Source organism: Malaclemys terrapin, chromosome 1 (genome assembly GCF_027887155.1).
Source record: "Malaclemys terrapin pileata isolate rMalTer1 chromosome 1, rMalTer1.hap1, whole genome shotgun sequence".
Taxonomy (NCBI): domain Eukaryota; kingdom Metazoa; phylum Chordata; order Testudines; family Emydidae; genus Malaclemys; species Malaclemys terrapin.
In genome coordinates, this window is record NC_071505.1 from 223869944 (window position 1) to 223894162 (window position 24219).

Genomic DNA, 24219 nt, shown 5'->3' on the forward strand with positions numbered 1-24219 from the left:
CAACTTAAATTTATATATTATTAAAAATAAGAAGAATAGAAAAATGCGGTGGCAGCTACCAAAATCCAAAGAGTATGCAGTGTTCAACTTTACTTGAATTACTAAATAGAAATGTAAACACGCTTTCTGTATACATGCAATAGCGTCACTAACTCAATCAAATAATTACATTGTTGGAAATGCATGAAATCTAGGATTTCTTTGGTCTGTATGCAGTAGTGTTTGATGTCGCCCAGGATCATTACTGTGTGTGTTTATTTCTGTATTGCAAAACTAAACTGTATGTGCTGCATGCATGTGTCTCAGTGACAGTTTTAACAGACCATCCATCCAAATGAATGGAGTATGAAGATGTACCTGGCACATACTGTACTAGACAAATACATTTCCTGCCTTCTCCCTGGGCTTCACATCTGGGCAAACCCTAATGAATTAGTACAAAATAATAAAAAAATAAAAACAAAGATCAAATATTATCAGCAGAACTTACAACTTTTCTTAGGAAAAAATAACAGTCGTGTAATGAAATAATGTATACAATGAATTATGCCAGGTTAAAAAACGTTATTAACTTTGATCCTTTATGTAGTAATTCTCTGGGGGTATTGAGGATGAGGATGAGTAGGTACAGGGAGAGCTTCCTTGTAGGAACATAGTATTGAAAGTTAAAAGGCATAGCAGCCTACTGCCAACTCAGAGTTTGTCTACACAGGGAAATAGCCATTAATAGTCTGTGCACGCTATGGATAGCTCAGTGGTTTTAGCATTGACTTGCTTAACCCAGGGTTGTGAGTTCAATCCTTGAGGGGGACATTTAGGGATCTGGGGCAAAAATCAGTACTTGGTCCTGCTAGTAAAGGCAGGGGGCTGGACTCAATGACCTTTCAGGGTCCCTTCCAGTTCTATGGGATAGATATATCTCTGTATATTATTATTATTATTAAGTCCCTGCGTGGATGCTCTTACTGTGCACTACAAGTACCTTTGTATACATTAGCTTTATGTACTTTGTAAGTATATTAAGCTAAAATGCCTGAGAGCGCTCTTCATATGTAGTAAGAGTGTCTGCACAGGGATTTACAGCAGAGTAGCTAGTGTACTTTAAATTCACACTGCACACTAACTTTGTGGTGTAGACAAGTCCTTAGTTAGCAAGCACACCTTTGAATATCTGCAGCTACTGTATGCGATGGACGTGGAATTACTACGTACTTACCTATGAGTACTGTGATGTACGTTTATGAGCACTGTGTGTGATCTGGTCGATGGGGGAAGTTATGGTTTATCAGGTTATTAGAATTTCATGTATGAATGTATTGATCTTACTTAATAGGGAGCGGTACAAAGTGCAAATAACACAATAGCTCTACATATGGACACACACACACACACCTGAAAGAAGGGGTCAAGCTGTTAACTTCAAGAATCCTGTCTACACTCTTGAATAGGTTACAAGCCTCATTTTGCCAAATCTGGGAGGCTAGAGATCAAAAGAACTCTAAGGAATTGAAGAACCTTTCTTTGGGAGAGAAGAGGGTCACCTGTTGGCAGCTGTCTAGGAACAAAGAATGACACAGAAAGAGAAATTTGGCAGAGGGAGTCTAAGGGCATGGCTACACTTGCGAGTTAGAGCACATTAAAGCAGCCCTGTGGGCTGTAACTCACGATGCGACCACACTGGCAAGGCATGTAGAGCGCTCTGACTCCAAGGCTAGAGCACTCCTGGTACTCCACCTCGGTGAGCGGAATAACTCATAGACTCATAGACTTTAAGGTCAGAAGGGACCATTATGATCATCTGGTCTGACCCCCTGCATGCTGCAGGCCATAAAACCGTCCCTACCCCTTCCCTGGACTCTGCTGTTGAAGTCCCCAATCCTGTTTTTAGTGACTTCAATCGGCAGAGACCCTCCTGCTAGAGATCCCTGCCCCATGCTGCGGAGGAAGGCGAAAAACCTCCAGAGGCTCAGCCAATCTGCCCTGGAGGAAAATTCCTTCCCGACCCCAAATGTGGTGATCAGTAAGACCCCGAGCATATAGGCAAGAGTCTCCAGCCTGACCCCATTAGCCATTATACTATTTACCCACCATTGCTTGGCTTTCCTTGACTACTATGTTTTACCATTAAACCATTCCCTCCATAAACTTATCTAACTTTATCTTAAAACCAGACAGGTCCGTCGCCCCCACCGTTTCCCTCGGTAGGCCGTTCCAATATTTCACCCCTCTGACGGTCAGAAACCTTCGTCTAATTTCAAGTCTGAACTTCCCCACGGCCAGTTTGTATCCATTCGTTCTGGTATCCACGTTAGTACTAAGCTGGAATAATTCTTCTCCCTCCCTTGTATTAATCCCTCTAATATATTTAAAGATAGCAATCATATCCCCTCTCAGCCTTCGCTTTGTCAGACTAAACAACCCAAGCTCCTCTAGTCTCCTTTCGTACGACAGCTTTTCCATTCCTCTGATCATCCTAGTGGCCCTTCTCTGCACCCGTTCCAGTTTGAGTTCATCTTTTTTAAACATGGGAGACCAGAACTGCACACAGTACTCCAAATGAGGTCTCACCAGCGCCTTGTACAACGGAAGCAGGACCTCCTTATCCCTACTAGATATACCTCGCCTAATGCATCCCAAGACAGCATTGGCTTTTTTCACCGCCACGTCACATTGTCGACTCATAGTCATCCTGCGGTCTACAAGAACCCCTAGGTCCTTCTCCTCTTCCGTAACTTCTAACCTATGCGTCCCCATCTTGTAACTAAAATTGTTATTAGTCATCCCCAAATGCATCACCTTACACTTTTCACTATTAAATTTCATCTTATTTCTGATACTCCAATTCACAAGCTCATTCAAGTCTCCCTGCAGGATATCCCTGTCCTCCTCCGAATTTACAACGCCTCCCACCTTCGTATCATCCGCAAATTTTATCAGCCCACTCCTGCAATCGGTTCCGAGGTCAGTTATAAATAGATTAAATAAAATGGGTCCCAAAACCGAACCTTGAGGCACTCCACTAGTAACCTCCCTCCAACCTGACAGTTCACCCTTTAATACAACCCGCTGCATTCTCCCCAGTAACCAATTCCTTATCCACTTCTGGATTTTCATATCGATCCCCATGTTTTTCAGTTTAACCAATAATTCCTCATGGGGTACAGTATCAAACGCTTTACTGAAATCCAGGTATATTAGGTCCACCGCATTTCCCTTATCTAATAAATCCGTTACTTTCTCAAAGAAGGAGATCAGATTCGTTTGGCACGATCTGCCCTTCGTAAAACCATGTTGTAATTTATCGCAATTGCCACTACCCTCCAGGTCCTCCACTAGTTTCTCTTTCAGAATTTTCTCTAACACCTTGCACACTACAGATGTTAGACTAACAGGCCTGTAGTTACCCGGATCACTTTTTTTCCCTTTCTTGAAAATAGGAACCACATTAGCTATTCTCCAGTCTAACGGGACCACCCCCGAGTTTACAGATTCATTAAATATTATCGCTAACGGGCCTGCTATTTCCCGCGCCAATTCCTTCAATATTCTCGGATGTAGATCGTCCGGTCCTCCCGACTTAGCCCCATTAAGGCGTTCAAGTTTTGTTTCTACCTCGGATACGGTAATCCCCCATCCCGAGTGCCCCTCTATAGTGGTGCTAGTATCCCTAATACCTTCATTGGCCTCATTAAACACCGATGCAAAATATTCATTAAGATATTGCGCCATGCCTAGATTGTCTTTAATCTCCTCTCCGGCAATAGACTTCAGCGGTCCCACTTCTTCTTTCTTTGCTTTCTTCCTATTTATGTGGCTTTAAAACCTCTTACTATTGCTTTTAATTCCCCTCGCTAGGTCCAACTCTACACGGCCTTTGGCCTTTCTCACTCTATCTCTACATTCTCTGACTTCACTTAGGTACATTTCCTTACTGATCCCTCCCCTCTTCCACTCTTTAAACGCTTTCTGTTTTTTCCTAATCGCCCCTTTGAGTCGGTCGCTCATCCAGCTCGGTCTAAATCTCTTGCTTAGTAATCTTTTTCCCTTTTTTGGAATACAGGCCTCCGACAGCTCATGAATCTTTAACTTAAAGTAATCCCAGGCTTCTTCTGCTTTTAAATCCATTAATATGTTTGCCCAATCCACTTCCCTTACCAGTCCCCTTAGTTTGTTAAAATTGGCCTTTTTAAAATTATAAACCCTAGTCTTTGATTTAATTCTGTTACTCCTTCCATGTATTTTAACATTTGATGCGCCCCCGCTGGAGAGCTGTGGGGCCAGTGCGGATGCCCTGGTCTGTTAATGCACTCTGATTGGCCTCCAGAAGTGTCACACAATGCCTGTTCTAGCCACTCTGGTCATCAGTTTGAACTCTACTGCCCTGCCCTCAGGTGACCAACCATCAGACCCGCCCTTTAAATTCTCTGGGAATTTTGAAAATCCCCTTCCTGTTTGCTCAGCCAGGCGTGGAGTGCTCTCAGAGAATCTTTCCAGGTGACCTGCCTTCACCTGGATCCCCAGTGTGGAGCAATGGCAAGGTGCTGGACCTCATCAGTGTTTGGGGGGAGGAAGCTGTCCAGTCCCAGCTGTGCTCCAGCCAGGGGAATTACGATACCTTTGGGCAGATATCAAGGGACATGATGGAAAGGGGCCATGATCGGGACGCTCTGCAGTGCAGGGTTAAAGTGAAGGAGCTGTGTAATGCCTTCCACAAAGCCCACGAGGCAAACAACCACTCCGGTGCTGCCCCCGTGTCCAGCCGTTTTTACAAAGAGCTGGACGCGATACTTGGGGGCGACCCCACCTCCACTCCGAGTACCACCATAGACACGTCAGAGCCCAGTCCAGCCAGGCAGGAGGAGGAGGAGCAAAGTGGGAGTGAGGGTATTGAGGAGGAGGAGGAAGACACCCCAGAATCCCTAGATGCATGCAGCCAGGAGCTGTTCTCAAGCCAGGAAGAAGATAGCCAGTCACAGCAGCTGGGAAGGACAAACACCAGAGGAGGTTCCCGGTAAGCAGCTTTTATTTGGGGAAGGAAGTTATTTGGTGCAGGCTCTTGGGGCGAGGAGGGTTAGGGCTGCATGCATGCCTAGATGCAGAATAGGGCGTTGATGTGCTCTCTCACATCGTGGTAATCAGTCTCAGTGATCTCTTCAAAGGTCTCATCCAGAACTTGGGCAATGCGCTTGCGCAGGTTTCCTGGGAGAGCCACTGTGGTCCTTGTCCCAGTCAGGCTAACATGTCAGTGCCACTGTGTCGTGAGGACCGGGGGGACCATTGCTGCACATTGGTACGCTGCATATGAGCCAGGGCAGAAGCTGCATTGTAGTAGAAGATCCTCCTTTGCTTCCCAGGTCACCCTCTGCAGTGAGATATCTTCCAGGACGAACTCCTGTGGGAAATGTGGGGACAGTGTTCAGTATAGGGGCCCCCTGCAGCTGTTTGCTCTCCCCAAGGCACAGAAACCCAGAGGACAGTACAGCCGTGAAACAATCAGTCCCCCTTGACCCTGTGCTTACTCACCATTTTGGGGCACCCGTGGGTTATGTGTGCTCGCTTTGGGACGGGCAAGTTATGCTATTGTGTAGACTGTGCTTGCCCTCCTTAAGTATGAGGGAATCATTGCTCTGTCTAGTATCTGCTCTGTCTGGTGTGAACAATGCTACCTCTGTGAAGTGTTGCATTTTGCCTTTACAGATGCAACCTTGAGATCTCAGCCGTCCGTGTTATCACTGGCCGAGAGGCTGCAAAGAATCAGGAAGAGTCTACATAGAAGCAAAGAGGACATGCTGCATGAAGTCATGCAGCACTCCCTTAATGAAAATCAAAAAGTTCAGGAGTGGGGGGAAAGTGAAAGGAGGGTCCACCAGCAGAATGCAGATCGCCAGCACCAAAGCACGGAGCGGCTGATAAGCATTATGGAGCGCCAAGCAGACTCAATCCAAGCGCTCGTAGCCATGCAGGCAGAGCACTACCGCACCTGCCCGCTCCCCTCCCCCGCATTCCTTGTCCCAAAACTCTTTCCCATGTGCCCCCATGTCACCTCCAACCCACTTTCCCCAACATCTGGGTTCTTATCACCACCAGCTGCCTCCAACACCTGTAGCTTCACCACCCAGACCTGAAAACTATGACCCTTACTCCTGCACTCAACCCCCATCACCATGCAGATATCATCGTCAGAGTCCTCACTGTCACTTTGGATCTTAAGGAATAACTCAACTGCCAAATGTGATGTTCTGGCAAGACTCGTCAGCATATTCCTCAGCAGTTCGGGCTCCACTCCCGCAGACCGAAAGGGAAGACAGAGCACGCAGTACAAAAAACATTGAAAGATGGCACCAATTGTGGAGGGAAGCAGAGGGATTGCTGGGATGAGAACCAATACATCACGGTGCATTGGGACAGGACCCAGAATGCCTCCCGCCCCATTCCCACAAGCCACAGCGCCAGAATGAGAAGAGGTGCTCTGTGGGATAGCGGCCCACAATGCACTGCTCCCAATGCCGCTGCAAGTGCCACAAATGTGGACCCGCCCATGCGCTTGCAGCTGTCAGTGTGGACAGAGTGCAGCGCTTTCCCTATTGCGCTCTACGAAGGCTGGTTTAACTCAAAGCGCTCTACATTTGCAAGTGTAGCCATGGCCTAAGCAGTAGGGCCTTCCCAGATGCAGGGAATGGTATGCCTTAGGGAAGAGCTAGACATTCATACAGTCCATTTTATGGTTTTCTAGATATGCTTTCTCTGAAATGCTTTTGCTCTAAATATATAATAATTTGTCCTGGGCTCTGACCCTACAGTTCTAGTCTTTCCAGGACAATGAGAGTGGTAAGAGGAACCAACCAGCCTCCTTAAAGCAGAGGTAATCACAGTTGGTACACAAAGGACTACAACCCAGAGCCCAGTCTGATAGTGGGAGAATTGACTGGCCTAGTGATGTACAGGGCAGTGTGCTTGGAGACACCAATAAGGGTCAGAGACACAGTTTCCCCAGGAACTGTGACACAGTATGCACGATAGGTTGTGTCTACACTGATGCGCGCACTCGAGTACTGGACTGTGTAGATGCTTGCACATGTGCATTATACTCTACATTTTGCTGTGCTGGACACAGCCATAATGCTGTGTATTCATATATACCTGTGTCCATACTGCCACTGTTACGCGATGTTAGTGATACCATGACAGGGGCAGTATCCCAGGATTCTGTGGGGACAGGGAGACATACGAGGAATCACTTAGCTGTGTGTCATTGATACTGTCCCATGCCTTCACACATTTGCCGATGGCAGTTTATGATCATCTAGATCAGGGGTCAGCAACCTTTGGCACGTGGCTCACCAGGGTAAGCTCCCTGACGGGCCGGGCCAGTTTATTTACCTGCTGACGTGGCAGATTCGGTCGATCGCGGCCCCCACTGGCCGCAGTTCGCCGTCCCGGGCCAATGGGGGCAGCAGGAAGCCGCAGCCAGCACATCCCTCGCCTACGCCGCTTCCTGTCGCCCCCATTGGCCCAGGACGGCGAACTGCAGCCAGTGGGGGCCGCGATCAGCCGAACCTGCCGCGTCAGCAGGTAAATAAAGTGGCCCGGCCCGCCAGGATGCTTACCCTGGTGAGCCACGTGCCAAACGTTGCCGACCCCTGATCTAGATGATGGTCTAGCTAATACTTAGTCCTGACTTGAGTGCAGGGGACTGGACTAGATGACCTCTCAAGGTCTCTTTCAGTCGTATGATTCTATGATTCAATGATCATGTCACCCCTTACTGTTATTCTTTGGAAAAGTGGCTGGAAGGCATGCAGCAATGAGATGGTGACCTGGTTCTGCTCCTGCTCCTCATTGCAGGACAAATGGTTATGCAGTGGAATAGGTGATTGGAGAGGTGCTGGATTGAATTTGGGCAGAACTTTGTAACACGTCAAAGATGGCTAACCTTGAGGATCAATGACAGCTTATTCAGCTTAATACATGGTACATCTCTGATTTAACCAGGCTATCATTCAGTAAGGATATTTCATCCAGGAGTATAATAAAGAGTTATGTTCTCCAAGTTTCCCTGCTTAAGTATATTGAAGTGTTTTAATTAAAGACACAACTAGGAAAGCATATGTTAATTAAGAATATTAACTAATTGAAAAAAAGTTGAGCACAATCCTTTGATTAAAGACAACAGATTCTTTAGATATTTGCCAATGTAAGGTGGATCTGTATTTTGTAAGCATTATTGATGTTTTGCAGTTATTGCTTTCCTTTGCTTTGATTTAGTGCTCATCTTGAATCCAGCCAAGTCTATTTCTAGAGAGAGTATCTTGTGAACAATGATCAAAGTGTAAATTCATGCAAATTCAATGCTTCACCTTAATTACCTTGATAGCGCTTGTCAGCAGCCTTTTCCATGGTTTCACTGATTAGCAAGCCATCACAAATAATTATTATTTCATCTGCAATTACAATGATGCTGTGCACTGGCGTATTGCCCAGCCACTGTATTGCTTCCCGCCCCTCAGCCTGCTCTTTTGGAGTTATGCCACATTGCGCATCATGAGTTAGCAGTCCTATTTCATTCTATCAATCATCATAAATCTCTGAACTTTATGATCCCATAAGGCAGGTTCTCTCTCAACTTCTACAAGTAGGATTACTATATAAAACTGTTAAATATGCCCACAGAGTGTTAGGGCTAGACAGGGCTGTTTGCTTCATGTCTATTTTATAACACTCCAACTCTCTACTGAATAAAACCTACCCCCCACCCCACACTGCAGTAATTTATTTTAGCAAATCATAAGAAGCTACTGTTGATGGCTGAACTATAGATTTTACATGTTGGTTCAGTTAGGTTTCAGTTGTGTTAATAAGAAATGCAAAGTAAGGTTATCACATCTCTCCCTGGCAGCCCAAAGCTATAACAGCAAACAGGGTTCTACAAGAGGAAAAGAGAGACAGTCTTACAGCTTCCACAGCCCCCAGTGAACCCCAGTAGTAAGTGCAGTCACCCCCAACCCCCTGACAGGCAACCCAAAGAAGTGAGGTCAAGTGCCCATTTGCTTCTGTTCCTATTTCAATACTCTGGCAGAAACCTATATAAGTTAGCCTTGTCCCTGATTCAAGCACAGAGGTTGTCTACAATCACATCACGCAGCTCATATTTTTTTCACTCTTCGCATCTCCAAAGTGTACCAGAGAGGGGTGGAAGGAGTGCAGGACAAAGGCTGATGTGTTTGTTTTAAGTATAAATGATCCATATATAGTCTAAATCATCAGCAAGAGATAACAACAAAATCAAAGCACAAACCGATCAATAAATAAAAATAAATGATAAGCAACAACATATGGCCAAATATACAGAGTCCCTCAGGTGAGAAGGAATGCTAAAGAAAGTGTTGTCAGAAGAGCCTGAGAAGCATTGTTCCTATATTTTAGAGCAAAAGGATGCTAAGACTGGAACAGGGAGAGCTGGCCCTGGATGGAAATGTCATGGGCCCAGGCTACCCAGTTCTAGGAGAACTGTAGCCAGGGCCGGCTCTAAGCACCAGCACTCCAAGCATGTGCTTGGGGTGGCACTTAACAAGGGGTGGCATTCCGGATCCTTTTTTTTTTTTTTGCCCCTTGGGGTGCAAAAAGCCAGGAGCTGGCCCTGAGTGGAGGTGAGCTGCAGCAGTGGGGGGCGTGGGCAGGGCCGGCTCTAACATTTTTGTTGCCCCAAGCAGCAAAAAAAAGTGCTGCCCTGCCGAGGGCCCCCCCCCCGCCGAGCACCGCGCCGCCGGAACCCCGCCCCGAGTGCCGCGCCCCATGCCGCCCCCCAGCCGAGTGCCACGCGCCGGAGAGCCACGCCGCCGGAGCGCCCCTCCCCCCCGCGGAATGCCGCGCCGCGCTGCCCCCCGCCATCCCCCGCCACCCCAAGATTGGCCGCCCCTTACCAGGTGCCGCCCCAAGCATGTGCTTGGTTGCCTGGTGCCTGGAGCCGGCCCTGGGCGTGGGGAGGGCGGCACGAAGTAACCCTGGGGGAGGGGCAGAGGAACTGCTCCCCCCCAGCCCACCTCCGCTCCACTGCCGCCTGCTCCCGCGAGCCCACCACTGCTCCGCTTCTCCCCCTCCCTCCCAGGCTTGCCTGGAATGGGAGGGAGGAGTAGGAGGGGAAATGCGGCATGCCCTGGGGAGGAGGCGGGGTCGGGAATTTGGGGAAGGGGGTGGGAAGGGACGGAGTTGGGGCGGGGCTGGGGGTGGGGCACGGGACATTTTTTTTGCTTGGGGCGGCAAAAAACTTGGAGCCGGCCCTGACTGCAGACAACCACACAGATGCTGTGAGAAAGGAAGTCCATACAGGATAACAGTTGGTGTCTGGAAATACCACAGGAATTGTTCTCTTTATAGCCTGGGACCAGGAGCCTGGTAGTGTAGGGATGTCTCCTCTCTCAGCCAATCAGGACAAATTTCTGGAAGGAGGGCAGCATATAATCTGCTTCTTCCTATGTCACAGGTGAAATAGATGATAGGAAGGTACTGCCTCAGATTGGAGGTGCTAGAACACTATAACCCAGCAGAGATGCCTTGTGAGGGGAAGGATGTTTTATTTCTGAGAGGCTTTGTTAACAGTCTGGGCAGGGTGACCAGGGTGGCTGGGACAGTCCCTTTTTTAAGCCCTGATCATAAGTTGGCAAGAGCAAACGGGAAAAATGCACAGTTTTGCCCCAAAAGTGGGGTGCGACGCCTAGCAAGGCACAGAGGAACATGGGGGAAGGGGAAGCAGCAACGCCAGTCTTGTACAGGTGGGAGGACTAGGGAGAGCAGTTCAGGCCAGGCTGGCCCCCAGGTGCGGGCAGGAGAGGGGGTTGAGGGCATGGGAGGGGACGGCCTTGTGCAGTGTCCCATTTTCCCTTTGGGAAAATATGGTCACCCTAAGTCTGGGCAGTGCTGGGTGGAAGTCATTTAAGGGACCATCTAGGAGAAGCCAGCTCAGGGTTGTAGCCTGCTAAAAAACAACCATGTTGATGTTGCTTTTGGCCTTCTCCTGATCCTATTGAACTCCATATAACTGGGGGATCAGGATCAAACACACTAAATACATGAAATAAAGCTTTCTGTAACTTTAATAACAATTTAATAATTGCAATTATAAAAGCAGACAAGAAAACATCATTCAAGTTGCACGAGAAATCAGGAGGAAGGGGAAGAAATCATGCAGTATCATGTATTATGAAACCAGTGCAATCAGGATGCAAGGAAATTAACCTCTTCTAGGGTGCTTGAGTTACTTCTCCCCTTACTTGAAAAAATCTGATGTAGAAACCCTAAAACTAAATGGAAACTGCAGCAGCACAAACTCCTGGAATGAAAATAAAACAGAAACTGACACAGAACTGGAGTATATAAGAGCCTCAAGCCAGAAAATCCTGACAAAAATAGAAACATCCCATCATAAGTACTATAAACCACAAAGCAGCAAAAGCTCATAGAATGCATTGGAATCCCTAAATACACGACCACTGCAACGCCCACAGAAAGAAAAGAAAAATGGTTTGATATCAGCTGCCATAAACAAAACGATAAATGTAAGAGGAACAATCCAACTTGAAACAAAAAGAACCTCTAAATATTAACCTACATGTTGCTCACCATCACGCATTTTACCTCTATAAATCAATGCTACAGAAAAATAAAAATCAGAGCACAGGAAGGAAAAACTAGCACTAATTGCATGTGACAAGTGTGGAAAGAATTGAAAGCCAATATAAAGCAAGCCCAGTGATTCAGACTGGTAAAGTCAGAACAGAATACTTCCAAGATTCATACAAAGGAAAACCACCTGGGGGGGGCGGGGTGTATGTGTGTGTGTGTGCGCGAAACACACTAAAGGACATAGTTTGAAAAGACAAGTACAGTGAAGTCACCATTAAAAACAATCCCCCAAAGAGGCCTATAAAAATACAGGGACTGAAAGGAAAAGCTTCAGAAACTTAAACTCAGGAAATAAAATAGACCTGATGAAAACAGCTGTGCAAACAAATACACTGATATCTTACATAGGAAGCCCAAAGTAACAATGGCTGGAGAGCAGAACTCTACCAATAACCTTCCCTATTTAACCCAAAAGAAAGAATGCTAAATTTCTGGTGCCCTCTCAACCAAAGCACTCCCTCCACCACATAGCAGTATACAGTCAAACGTTAAATAAAAATAAAAGCATTAGAAATGTCTACATACTGGTTTGAGCATTGTCCTGCTAAACCCAGCGTTATGAGTTCAATCCTTGAGGGGACCATCTAGGGCAAAAAATCTGTCTGGGGATTGGTCCTGCTTTGAGCAGGAGGTTGGACTAGATGACCTTCTGAGGTCCCTTCCAACCTTGATATTCTATGATTTTATACTATCAATCTTGGGCCCCAGCAATGCTAGCCTCCGAACCAGTGGAGCAAACAACTCCACCCAAATCTAAAAAAGCTCAAGACAGTGGACCAATTCCTAAATTACTAATATATAAGGTGCTGTGAAGAACAAAGCAAAAATGGTAACAAGCTATAAACTGTAACAGATCCCCATAGAGAACTATCACACTAGCAGACTACTTCACTATAGTGAAAGATATAAAGATACCCTATAGGGCAGATTCTCATAAAATAAGACGTTAAACACTTTAAGACATGAGCACAGTGTAAACTCATAAAGGAGTGTCTGTGCAATCAATATAGTATAGGAGAAATTCAGATACATAGATAATTTCTACTCCAATATCCAAAACTCCATGGAGTGGCAGGAAGATATTTTCTTAGATTACCACAAGTGATCAAAGACTTTTAAGGAAAAGGGAAAAAATAAAAAAACAAAACAAGAGACAAACAAACTATTCAGAATGAAAAGAGAGTGAAGGCATAGATGATATTGTGCTGTGTAGCAAAATGCTGCCAGCTGAGGAATGAAGGTTCACACAGGCAATAACACCCTAAATATGTTTTTTTAGCCCCACTTCCGAGGTGTGGCTCAACCCTCCTCCCTGGTGCTTGCTAATCCCCCCCCCCCACACACACACACACGGGTTGGATCCTGGCTTCTTTGATGTGACACCTGGTGCCTGCACCCAAGGTGACTCCCCTCTGTGCCTGGGTCACAAGGGGTACTGTCCCTTGAGAAAATGACTGAAGTTATCACTCTTAACAAGGAGTATGTCCCATTACTCACCAACAACATACATTAATACAAACCCTAAACAAATGAAATGTTGCACCCAAAAATAGCAATATAACAGAGAGGACTTTATTGGAGACAGGAAAAAAGAGGCTCTCGGGAAGGAAAGGTTAACTAATAAATGCTCAATCACTAATAATACAACAAATCCCAGTATTCACAAGTGTACTACAAATCCCAGCTCCATCCCTGGCACCTTTCCAGGTAGATGGAATGCATAGGATGAGTCCAGAGATGAGTGTAGCAGTGATGTGAATGTTGGACAACTTAAGAAAATGAAAGGGTCCCTCTTATAGTGTTTTCACCCCTGGGTGGGGCAGTGTCCTCTCCTGGCTCCCTAGTCCGGAGTCCTGCAGAAGTCTTGGCTGGCTCCTGGTAGCCAGCACCAGGTTGATTCTCTTCCTCGCTGGATGCTGGTCTCCACAGGGCTTGAACTGACTGACCACATACTAGATCCTACAGCAGTTCAAATTCCCCCCTTTGTGGGAACTAGAAGTTAATCAGAGTCTCCCCGAGCTATTCTGATTTTCTCTCAACTCTAACCTCACATATACATCAAAAGCTCCAAAATTGAAACTAAACTAGCCCCTATGTCTCTGGGTCAGGCTGTCCTACCCTCTGAGGAACTGAACAGTCCTGATTACTGGCTCCTCACTAGCCCAACAAATTGTCTGTATAAATCACCCCATCAGAAGGCTCTCTGTTGGCTTTTGCGGGAGTTTCTGTCTATTCTGTCGCTGACTCAGACTCTAAGCAGCCTGGGAAATGGTGTCTGGAAGCTGTGTAGCCAGTGTGGGTGTAGTGCATAGGGCAGATCCCCTAGAGGCTCAGTCCAGCAACACGTTCCAGGAGCTGACAAACTTCAGAAGGAGAAGTCATGGGCACATTGAATCCATGGCCAACAGATATTTGAGGGGTCTTTCTCTCTTACACTTTAGTTACACTTGCTATGTGTTATGACAATAAAGTATAACTGAACTGAGGGCAGGGAGGAGGGAGAATTGTATTGAACATTAATTTCCTTTATTAACCGTGGGACAATTTACATGATTTGCCAGTTACTAATGGGCAATGGGATACTCTACTTTCAAAGCCTTCTTGAGTTGATGATCTGAGAGAGAATGTAAAAGATTTCATTCACTTACTGGGAAAAACAGCCTTAGAGATTTGATGAACTTTACCAAATGAGCAATAATTTGTAAATCACTACAGAAGTTAGAGATAGGAAAGAACTATTATTTCATCTAGTTTTGAATCAGGCCCTCAGACAGAAATTCCAGGCCCCAGGGCCAGGGCCAGGGCCGTCCCTAGCGGGTGCGGAGCCCAAGACAGAAGTTTCGAATCCGTCACTTCTGGGACCCCCCGCGAGGCTCCCCAAATGCTTAGTCGTCCTACACCCCACCTGGGCGATTTTAAAGGGCCTGGGGCTCCCGGGCCCTTTTAAATTGCCTGACCCACCAGCTGGCCTGTGCAGGATTATTCCCTATTGTACGTTAACTTGTGTTTTGCCCAGCCTAGTTTTAAATGTAACTGTGGACCAGTGTGCTAATGCAACCACATGCCCCACCTTTGGTCAGACAGAGCATTGCACAGAGTCCACTCGATCAGTTAGCTTCTCTTGCCTGATTCCCTATGGTAGTCCCATTTTGATATATGCAGGTTTTCTCCTTGTACATGGCAGGGTGTCACCATGTCTCAGTGGGTCACAGCTTAGAATACCAGATTCAGGACAAACTGCTGAGAAATGGGGCAGACCCACCCCCAGGTTGGTGGTTATTCTTCCATAAGATATACCAAGTCAGAAACAAAAGTAAACATCTGTCTCACCACACTGGTTAACAAGAAGTCAGAAATGCAGTCTCCTTAGGCATTCCAGCCTTTATTTCACCACCCAGACACTAGATTTAAAGATGAGTGGTTATTGAAAACCAATTTAATCGAACAAAGGGTTCTTCTAATCCCAACAGATCAGCTACATAGCCAGCTCAATATACAACTCAGATCTTACCCAATAATTACACTGTTGCCAATCCTCTAGTATCTAATATCTCAACGGCTATTTATAAGAGAAAAGAAAGAGAGAGTTAAATGGACAAAGGAATCAAATACAATCCTTGCAAAGTTATTGGATCAGGTTTGTAGCAATGATGGAATAAACTGATGGCTTATATAGTCTCTGGTAGCTTCCAAATTATTGGAAGGTTCTCAGTCCATTGGTTGGATTGGGTAAGTTCATAGTCCAGATATCAGAGCAGGAAAGAGGCAACATGGAGATGCTTCCAGGGCCTTTTATTCTTTCTCCCATGTGGAAGAAACTTCATGTAGTTTGTGGAAAAGTATAGGAGTCACAAGATGGAATCCAGGGTCACATGAGCAAGTCACATGCTTTTGCATGCTTTGATGAGTCATAGCATGAGCCGTTACCCATATTCTGGCTAAGATGTCCAGTGGAGACGAGCTTCTTCTATATCCATTGTGGGAGCTAAGTGTTCTTTGATGGGCTATCAACTTGAACAGTCCATTCACAATGTGCTTGCTAGACTGTATGTAAACTATCTGGTGGGTATTACCCCAGGAGCAAACACATTCAAAATACTGGTACATAGTCAATATTCATAACTTCAGACACAAAAATAATATACACATACAAACAGGAGTATCATATTCAGCAAATCATAACTTTTCCATTGACACCTTACATTACATACTTTGTATAAGACTTCTTGCAATTGTATAACAGTGGTAGGAACAATCTTTTAATCATATAACATCACACACAGGGTGAGCTGGTTCTGGTCCTCAGGGGGTCTGGAAACCTCTTTGGTTCAAACGTCTCTGTTGAGGTATCAGTAGGGGAACCCAGGCACACCAATTCCACTGGGTTCCAGTTTAGGGCTCTTAAACCAGACAGAATTAAGCCTCAACAACTCCACCTGCTGTGCCCTGAGCTCCTTCCTACCTTCCTAGTTCTGTAGGCTTCTCCTGACTATAGATCCAGTTGTCCCTTCTCTGCAGTGTTGTCTCTGGACAGCTTCTCACCAGCTTGCCGGTAGGACTTTCCCACTCCAGCCTGCTTGATCCCCTGGAAGCCTCCCCACCCCTCTGCTTCTCAGCAATTTTATTCTCCCAGCTGCTGTGAGGCTGCTGATCACTCCTTTGATTGTCAGGCCAGCATGAGGTCTATACACCCTGGGACAGTACCAATAAAGCTTTCACCATTTGCCTTAGGAAAATATTTCACAAGCCAACAGATCAAAGTGTCAGGAAATCTATCCGGTTATTTAGCATATATTTTCTCCTTCTTACTGTCAGCCCATTTCCTCATAGTTATGCCCTCCTCTGCTTGGAGGTAAAACATGTACATGCTGTGTATTACTGTAATTGTGTGCTGTACAGATGACTGGAATTTTGCATCAGCACTATTGGATTGAAATGTCTGCAGCACAATTATTGCCCGCTGGTGATTTTACGTGTCATGGAACAGTGTTTAACAGCTATGCTCCTTTTGAAGTGACTTGTAAACCATCACTATTGACTGACAGAGTTTATAGTCTGTAGCAAAATACCTGTCAGAGGGATACCTGTTAAACAAGCCCATGTTGATTAATGTTTGTGCTGTTGGTATTGATATTACTGCTTGTGCATAAATGAATGAGCATTTGATCATGCGATAATTCACACCACTGACAAAAGAATTCTGTTGTCTGGTCTGTTTTCTAAATCGTTTCATGACCATCACATGTTCACTGTGCAAGAGCAGAATCCCTGTCACATAGAATGCCAGGGAGCACATAGCAAGAGCCCTCTTTTTATGTATTGGGATCTTGAAACGGTGGCTTACTCAGAGACTGATTGCAAGCCAATACAGTGCCATCTAAATCAACTGCATAACTGCCACAGTTAGGGCCACTGCATCTCTATTTTGCCTCAGTGGTCTAGCAAGGACACCCACTCTCAGGCTTCTAACTCCCCAGCCATTGCCTTTCTTGAGCAGAGACCTGCATCTCCCTCCCTTCTGACCAGGGAATTTGCAGGCTGCATACTCCCCTGCCTACCCTGTGTTATTCCCAGTAGGGAAAGGCTGCCCAAGCACACCTGCTTGCTTTGTCTTCAGAGACAGTTAACGGTTTGACTGCCCAGGCTTATGAATACTAGACAGCTCTTTTTATGCAAGCCTATTTTATTCTTAAGGTAAAGGCACTACAGAGAAAACATATTAAAAACAATAAAAGAACTACACACATGCTAATAAGCTTACCGGACGTCACTTGAACTCCAACATGGCCTCTGGTAGGAGGAGTCTTTCAAAACCGCAGAAAGGGGGGTCTCTTCTATGGTCACCTGTTCATAACAGCCTCAGCTCAGAACTAGCACCCAGACCTCAGTAGGCCAATTTCTTCCAACCCTGCTCTGAGCATTGGGTCCCATGCGTTTGCTGGATTAGGAAGAAGGTCCCAGGCCAGCTTAAAACAAGACTATTTATCCAAATCCTTTCTTTGTCTGTTGGTATCTAAAAAATCCATTTTGAACTAGTATATGCACTACCTCTCCAGGGGAGTGGCTTCAAAGAGCTGATAATGTACAAATTACATTAGCATCCCCTTCCTACTAGAGAAGGTACATACAATAACACATACACAACAGCATTTTTAATACAATGGACCCCAAAGGTATTAAACCTAATTTAATAAGTGTAATTCAATAAAGTTTATCTTACTTCCATAGGGTTTGTTCAGGATATGGTGAGTCCATCACAGTAACTATGCCTTCACTCCTCTTGGTCTGTAGGCTTCTCCTCTATCCCACACAACTACAATGGCAGCACATTATGCCTGGGTTCCTCAGCGCCCATGTCTTTGGTCTGCTGCTCACGTTGGTATCTTTATCACCACTCAGATTCTGAGGCAAGAAGTGAGTTTCCTTCCTTCAGAAACTTCCTGCAGGAATTGACTCCATATTTAAGTCACCAGGTTAAAGTTACATTTATACTAATTAAAATTAGGTTTATTTGAAAAAAATATATATACTGTGGATGATACCATAAAAATATAAAGTGAGTAAATATAAAAGTGCTACAGTCTAGTATTACTACAAATATTGATAAAAGGGCTAAAAACTGGTACTTTCAGCATGGCTACCAAGATCTGTCCCTGACCACTTGCTTAGCAAAGATACCATCTTCCTCATGGCATCTGTCTCTCTGCCAGAGGCTGTCAGAGCTACTTGTATTAACCCATAGTAACATTCTTATTTCTGATTGGATTGTTTTCCAGTTCAATCTCAAACTGATATTTGGACAGTGCAATATCCCAGACTAAAGCCATATGGTAGGTGATTCATATTTCTCTCTGAATCCCCCAGAATGTATGGGCTATAAGTCAACTCCTCTTTTCACATCTCTTCATTGAAAGTGGCATCTTTAGTCATTAGTTTAACAACCTTCCAAAAGCACTTTCAGATCAGTTTCCATGTGCATTTATGCTGCCCAATCAATATCTGTAATGGATGATATCTGGCAGATTCCCCATGCTCCCTCGGTGAGTTATTTGCCCAGGAACACAAGTATAATTTATTCATACATCTAGAACATAAAAGTTCAGATGTAAAACACAACATTAGAACACAGATATCCAGAAATAGCTGTCTATCACAGATAGCTATTGACAAGCAGTATTGTTGATCATGAATTAGGGGGCATGATCCTCAATGTTACTGAATGAACACAAAGACATTATATATCATAGCCATAACGACTGACAAATCAAAGTATCTGAACTAGCCCTAATGTGAGGCTATCACAACCACATACACAGCCTCTCCACTGTTGCTTGGTAACATATTCTAATCACAAGGCTACTCAGATACTTAAAGTATATCAGAACAAATGTCTGGGCTTTTGGTGAGACACACACATTCAAGGTCCTTGATCATGTAACTGGAGAATGCATACCAAACTGCATAAGGTTTTCAATCAAATGCCCAGTTGAAATGGGTCCCTGGCGGCTCCAGTTGGCACCATCCACTGGGCCATGAAAAGGCTGGTCAGCAGTGCATCAGGGGCCCGGGGCTAAGGCAGGCTCCCTGGCTGCCCTAGCTCCACGCAGCTCCCAGAAGTGGCTGCCAGGTCTTTCAGCCCCTAGGCCGCATGGGCGGCCAGGGAGGCTCCACGCGCTGTCCCTGCCCTGTGCTGGCTCTGCAGCTCCCATTGGCTAGGACCCACAACCAATGGGAGTTGTGGGGGCGGTGCCTGCAGGTGCAAAGATGAGGCCTGCGAGTGCAAGGGCAGCTCTTGGAGTCTCCCTGGCTGCCCATGCGTCTAGGGGCTGCCAGGGACCTGGCATCCAATTCCGCAGTAAGCTCATCCCCAACCCCACCTCACCCCCAGCTGGAGCCCTCACCCCCCTCCCACACTCCAACCTCCTGCCCAAGCCTGCTGAAAATAAGTGAGGGTGGAGGAGAGCTAGTAACGGATGGAGTGGGGATGGAGCAAGCAGGGGTGGGGCCTTGGGGCAGGTGGCAGGGAAGGGTGTTCAGTTTTATGTGATTAGAAAGTTTGCAACCCTACAAACCCTACATCCAGAAAAATCACAATATTTATAATATTTACGAATGCTAGTAATTACCCCAGACCATAGCAAGACCACGAAGACCATGGTAGGTGAATCACCATGGCACACCTGACACATACATTAAGAAGTGATTTTCTCATATAGATCATTCACAAAGGCACAGCAAAATCACTAGGATACATCATGTATCCTTATATAGAAGGATGGCAAGACAGAACAAGGCTCAGACAAACTGATCTATGGAAGGATGGCAGTTATTGGAGTGATGATGACATAGCATTTGGTATATGCTATTTCCTTCATTTTTTTCTGGTTCATTAGAAGCCTATCTGTTTTTCCCAGTGCATCCCACTGAGGTGCCAGATATGGTTTTAAGCTCTGCCACCAATTTCAAAGTCATTTGCTATAGAAATGCTACCATTTGGCTACTTGTGGTGTGGTGGCTGAACGGTTAAGGTACTGGGCTACACTCCTGAAGAGCATGGATTTGAATCTAACTTAATCTTACACTAAAAAGGCACCTCTAGTTCATCCAGCTGTGAAATGGGTACCTGGTCCACCAAGCCAGGCCAGTCAAAGGCTGTTGGATCGATGTTGGTCACATCACTTCCTGGTGTACCACAGTCTATGAAACTGCTGTGACTTAATGGTTTCAGCCTGATGAGCTATTAGTTCAGTGGAATTTTGACTATTCATGATATGGCTGTGGGAAGGTGCACTGCTGCAGCCTTAACTCTTGATGTATTAGTTGTTGTGTGGACACTGAAGAGCAAGCCTTTTGTAGTACTGGCTGACAAAAGGCTTTTTATGGGCCTGCTTAGAATACTAGCTCTAAGCATCCACCCTAATGCCACATAGCACAATAGAACACCGTAATGTTCTGAATGGACACTACCGCATTACAAATATTCAAGAATTATAATAACACCATATGAATTAAAGCAAATATGATTTTTCATCTTGTGTGACCTATCTCATATGTAATTGTGCTATAGTTTATATCTGTCCCTCCAAAACTTGCAATAAAGAGAACAAAATTCATTTGGTGGGAAGAGTCCCTTTCTTTACCAGCTCAGAAACCCACCTACTTTTTTCCAGATCCAGATTAAAGCTACATGGCTAGGGTCCCAGCTCCTGGAGTCACATGATTATATCAGAATCTCCTCTTTCATTTTTTAAAGTAACTATCTAGTCATCATTGCTGTGAATTAAAATTTGAAATTATAAAGCAAGTATAACCAAAGCAATTACATTTGTTTAAGTCTCCAGACAACCTGAACCAACAGTTCGGAGAGGGATGAACTTCCCCAGGCATTTCAATGAGGTGTTCGCTGCTCTGCACTGCCCTACCAATGCAACACCAACAGAGAACTCTTTGTGCATCAGGAAGGGGAGAGTGCAATGGACCTGGAGCTTCCACACAAGCAGATACACCCCAGTGGCTATGGTAAATACTATGGAACATCTCTGCTACCTCCTCTGCCTCTTTAGGGGGAGATGGGCTAATGATGCTCCCAGGAGGATGGGGCTCTTGCTACCACTCCAAGTTAGGGGGAGTGGGTCCCATGCCACTGCCTCTGAGAAAGGAGGATACTCCTTTGACTCTGCAACTTCAAGGAGACAGAATTGTGGGAGTTTATCACTGGTGGTCCCAAGTTGTAGTGTGCCTAGGTCACCAGATTACCTTACTTCAACCTTGCCTGATGCTGGATCTGAAGAGGGAAGTGTAGAGGGAACATGAAAGGACTATAGCTGCTGGGAGCATGTTCAGGGAGCTCTATTGTCTGTCTCTATGAGACTGATGTGACATTGCTCCACAGAAGGCTTTAGTCCCTGTGTGCCTCCTCCTGCTTCACGGAGTCTACATGCTGCAGGACCCAAAGACTTTTGTTGCAGCTGGATGTATTGCAGCCTTCAGTACCTAGAACAGCTTCAGTCCCCACCCCTGGGAAAGTGATATGTCACCTTGCACTACACAATACCACAGCATAGCTCTTACTGACCAGCTGCCCCTGACAGCTACTCCTTGCTTTGCTTGAAGGCTCTGTGGGCCAGGCAAAATGCTGCTGAACACCACAACCCAGTTTGCATTGGTTGGCTGTTCCCTATACTTGTTCACAGGTGGTACTGTTGACTTCCAAAGTTTGCCCTGAGATTAAAGCATTTAGGGTGGGGCTGTAATCACAGGTGCATTTCCATAGTTCTCCTGGAGCTGCAGAAACAGAAGGAACTGGGACATGTGTGAGAAGAATAGATATTCTTTTCCTGTCTAACACTCTTTTATCTACAAGGACAGTGTTTTGGAGTTGGTGAATAGGTGTGCCTAAAATATTAGAAGAGTTCTTGAGTGGTTCATCTGCAGAAGGAGGAAACTATTAGCTAATTCCATTGTTCTGTGATTGGTGCTGTCAGTCTGTTTAACAGTATTAAATCTGTTTAGCCTTATTTACATGAGAAAGCAGCACCAATTTGGTTGCACCAAACCTTTGTGTAGACACTCTTACATCAGTTTAAGAGTGGCTGATTTCATTTTAGTGTACACTGACTTCTTATCAGTTTAAGATAAACCAAAAAAATGCTGGGTTGAAACCAAAATAAGAATGTCAATGGGGCAGGAGGTTGCGCTTGTTTAACTAAACTGGTTTAAAATCACATAATATAATATAATATAATATAATATAATATAATATAATATAATATACCTATCTCCTAGAACTGGAAGGGACCCTGAAAGGTCATCAAGTCCAGCCCCCTGCCTTCACTAGCAGAACCAAGTACTGATTTTGCCTCAGATCCCTAAGTGGCCCCCTCAAGGATTGCACAACCCTGGGTTTAGCAAGCCAATGCTCAAACCACTGAGCTATCCCTCCCCCCATCTTTATTACACTAGTGTAGACATGTAGTGTAGTCATGTGACAGAGCCAGTGATAGATACTCCTGGGGGAATTCTGTGCATGCATAATTAATGAGCCACACATATCTTAATTTTTTTGCACAGAAAAAAGCTTCTGCCAAAATGTTGATGCCAGAGGACACTGTGGTGATAGAACACAGCAGCAGCTCCTGGCCAGCTAGGGAAGAGAAAGAGCCTGCCTTCTTCATAGTGCCTGTCAGGCCAGGTCAGGAGACAGGGGCTCTGGGGAGAGAGACAACATTGGGTTCAGCATTGGGGGGTCAGATGGGGCTCATAAGGGCTAGTGGGGGAGGACAGACTGGGGCAGAGGCTAAATGGGAGTGGAGGCACAGGGCCATAGGGGGAGGGAGGTGCAGGGCCACATGGTGATGGAGGAGGGGTGCAGAGCTACATAGGGACAGAGGGAAACTGAGTGGGGGCAAAGAGACACATGGGGACAGGGACGGGGGACAGGGACACATAAGGACAGGGGAGTGGCTGGTTTGGGGCACAGAGACACATGGAGACAGGGGAGGGGGTACAGAGCCACATAGGGATGGGGAAGTGGGTTTCTGAGTGGGGGTGGAGGGACACATGGGGGCAGGAACACATGGAGACTGGGGAAGATGTGCCTGACTGAATGGGAGAGGCTAGGACTGGGGATGCAAGGACACGGGAGTGCAGGAACACATGCGGACTGGGGCAGATGTGCCTGACTGAATGGGAGAGGCTAGGGTCAAACAGGGACTGCATGGGTGGAGCTCCCTAACAATCCTTCCCTGCCTCCTCCCCCCCTCCCCCCGCAAAAAAACTCTGTTCCATATTTTTCCCACCCATACCCAATAACCTTCTAAGTTCATACCCAGGCTCCTTCCCAGCAATTTACTTCCCTCTGCCTCAGTTCCTCCATTACCCCTGACTCTCCCAAGCCTTTGCACAGCTTCTGAGGGGTGCGGGAAATACGGTTCTTTATTGTAGTTTAAATGAATTATTACTCAGAGTTCTGTATTAATATGCCTAGTAAGGAATCTATTTGTCAAAAAAACATTTCTTGAATCTTTTTTGTTCTCCGTATTGTTATAGACATACTTGATGACAGGTATTTTGAAATAAATTACCAAAAATAATTGAAACTGGTGTGATTATACTGTGTTATTTTGACAAATAAAATACGCAGAACTTTGGAGAATTTTAAAATATTGTGCACAGAATTTTTAATTTTTTGTTGCAGAATTTTAATTTTTTTGGTGCGGAATTCCCCCAGGAGTAGATAGAGAAAGGGACACAGAATTAGGTTATCATCAAACAGTTATTCTCACTATAGGCAAAGCATATTTGTACATTTATTTCTGTACTAGTAAGAGGGCTTAGGGAAGAACTTGGCAGTGTTGCCCAGTGGATACAGCACTAGACTGGGATTTAGGAGACCTCAATTCTATTCCAAGCTCTACTGACCTGCTGGGTGACCTTGGGAAAGTCACTTCACCTCTCTGAGCTCAGTTCTGTAACCCTTTCTTCCCTCGCCCTTACTTATTTTTCATGTTTTGTGCCCCTCTGTAAAATGGGACTAATGAT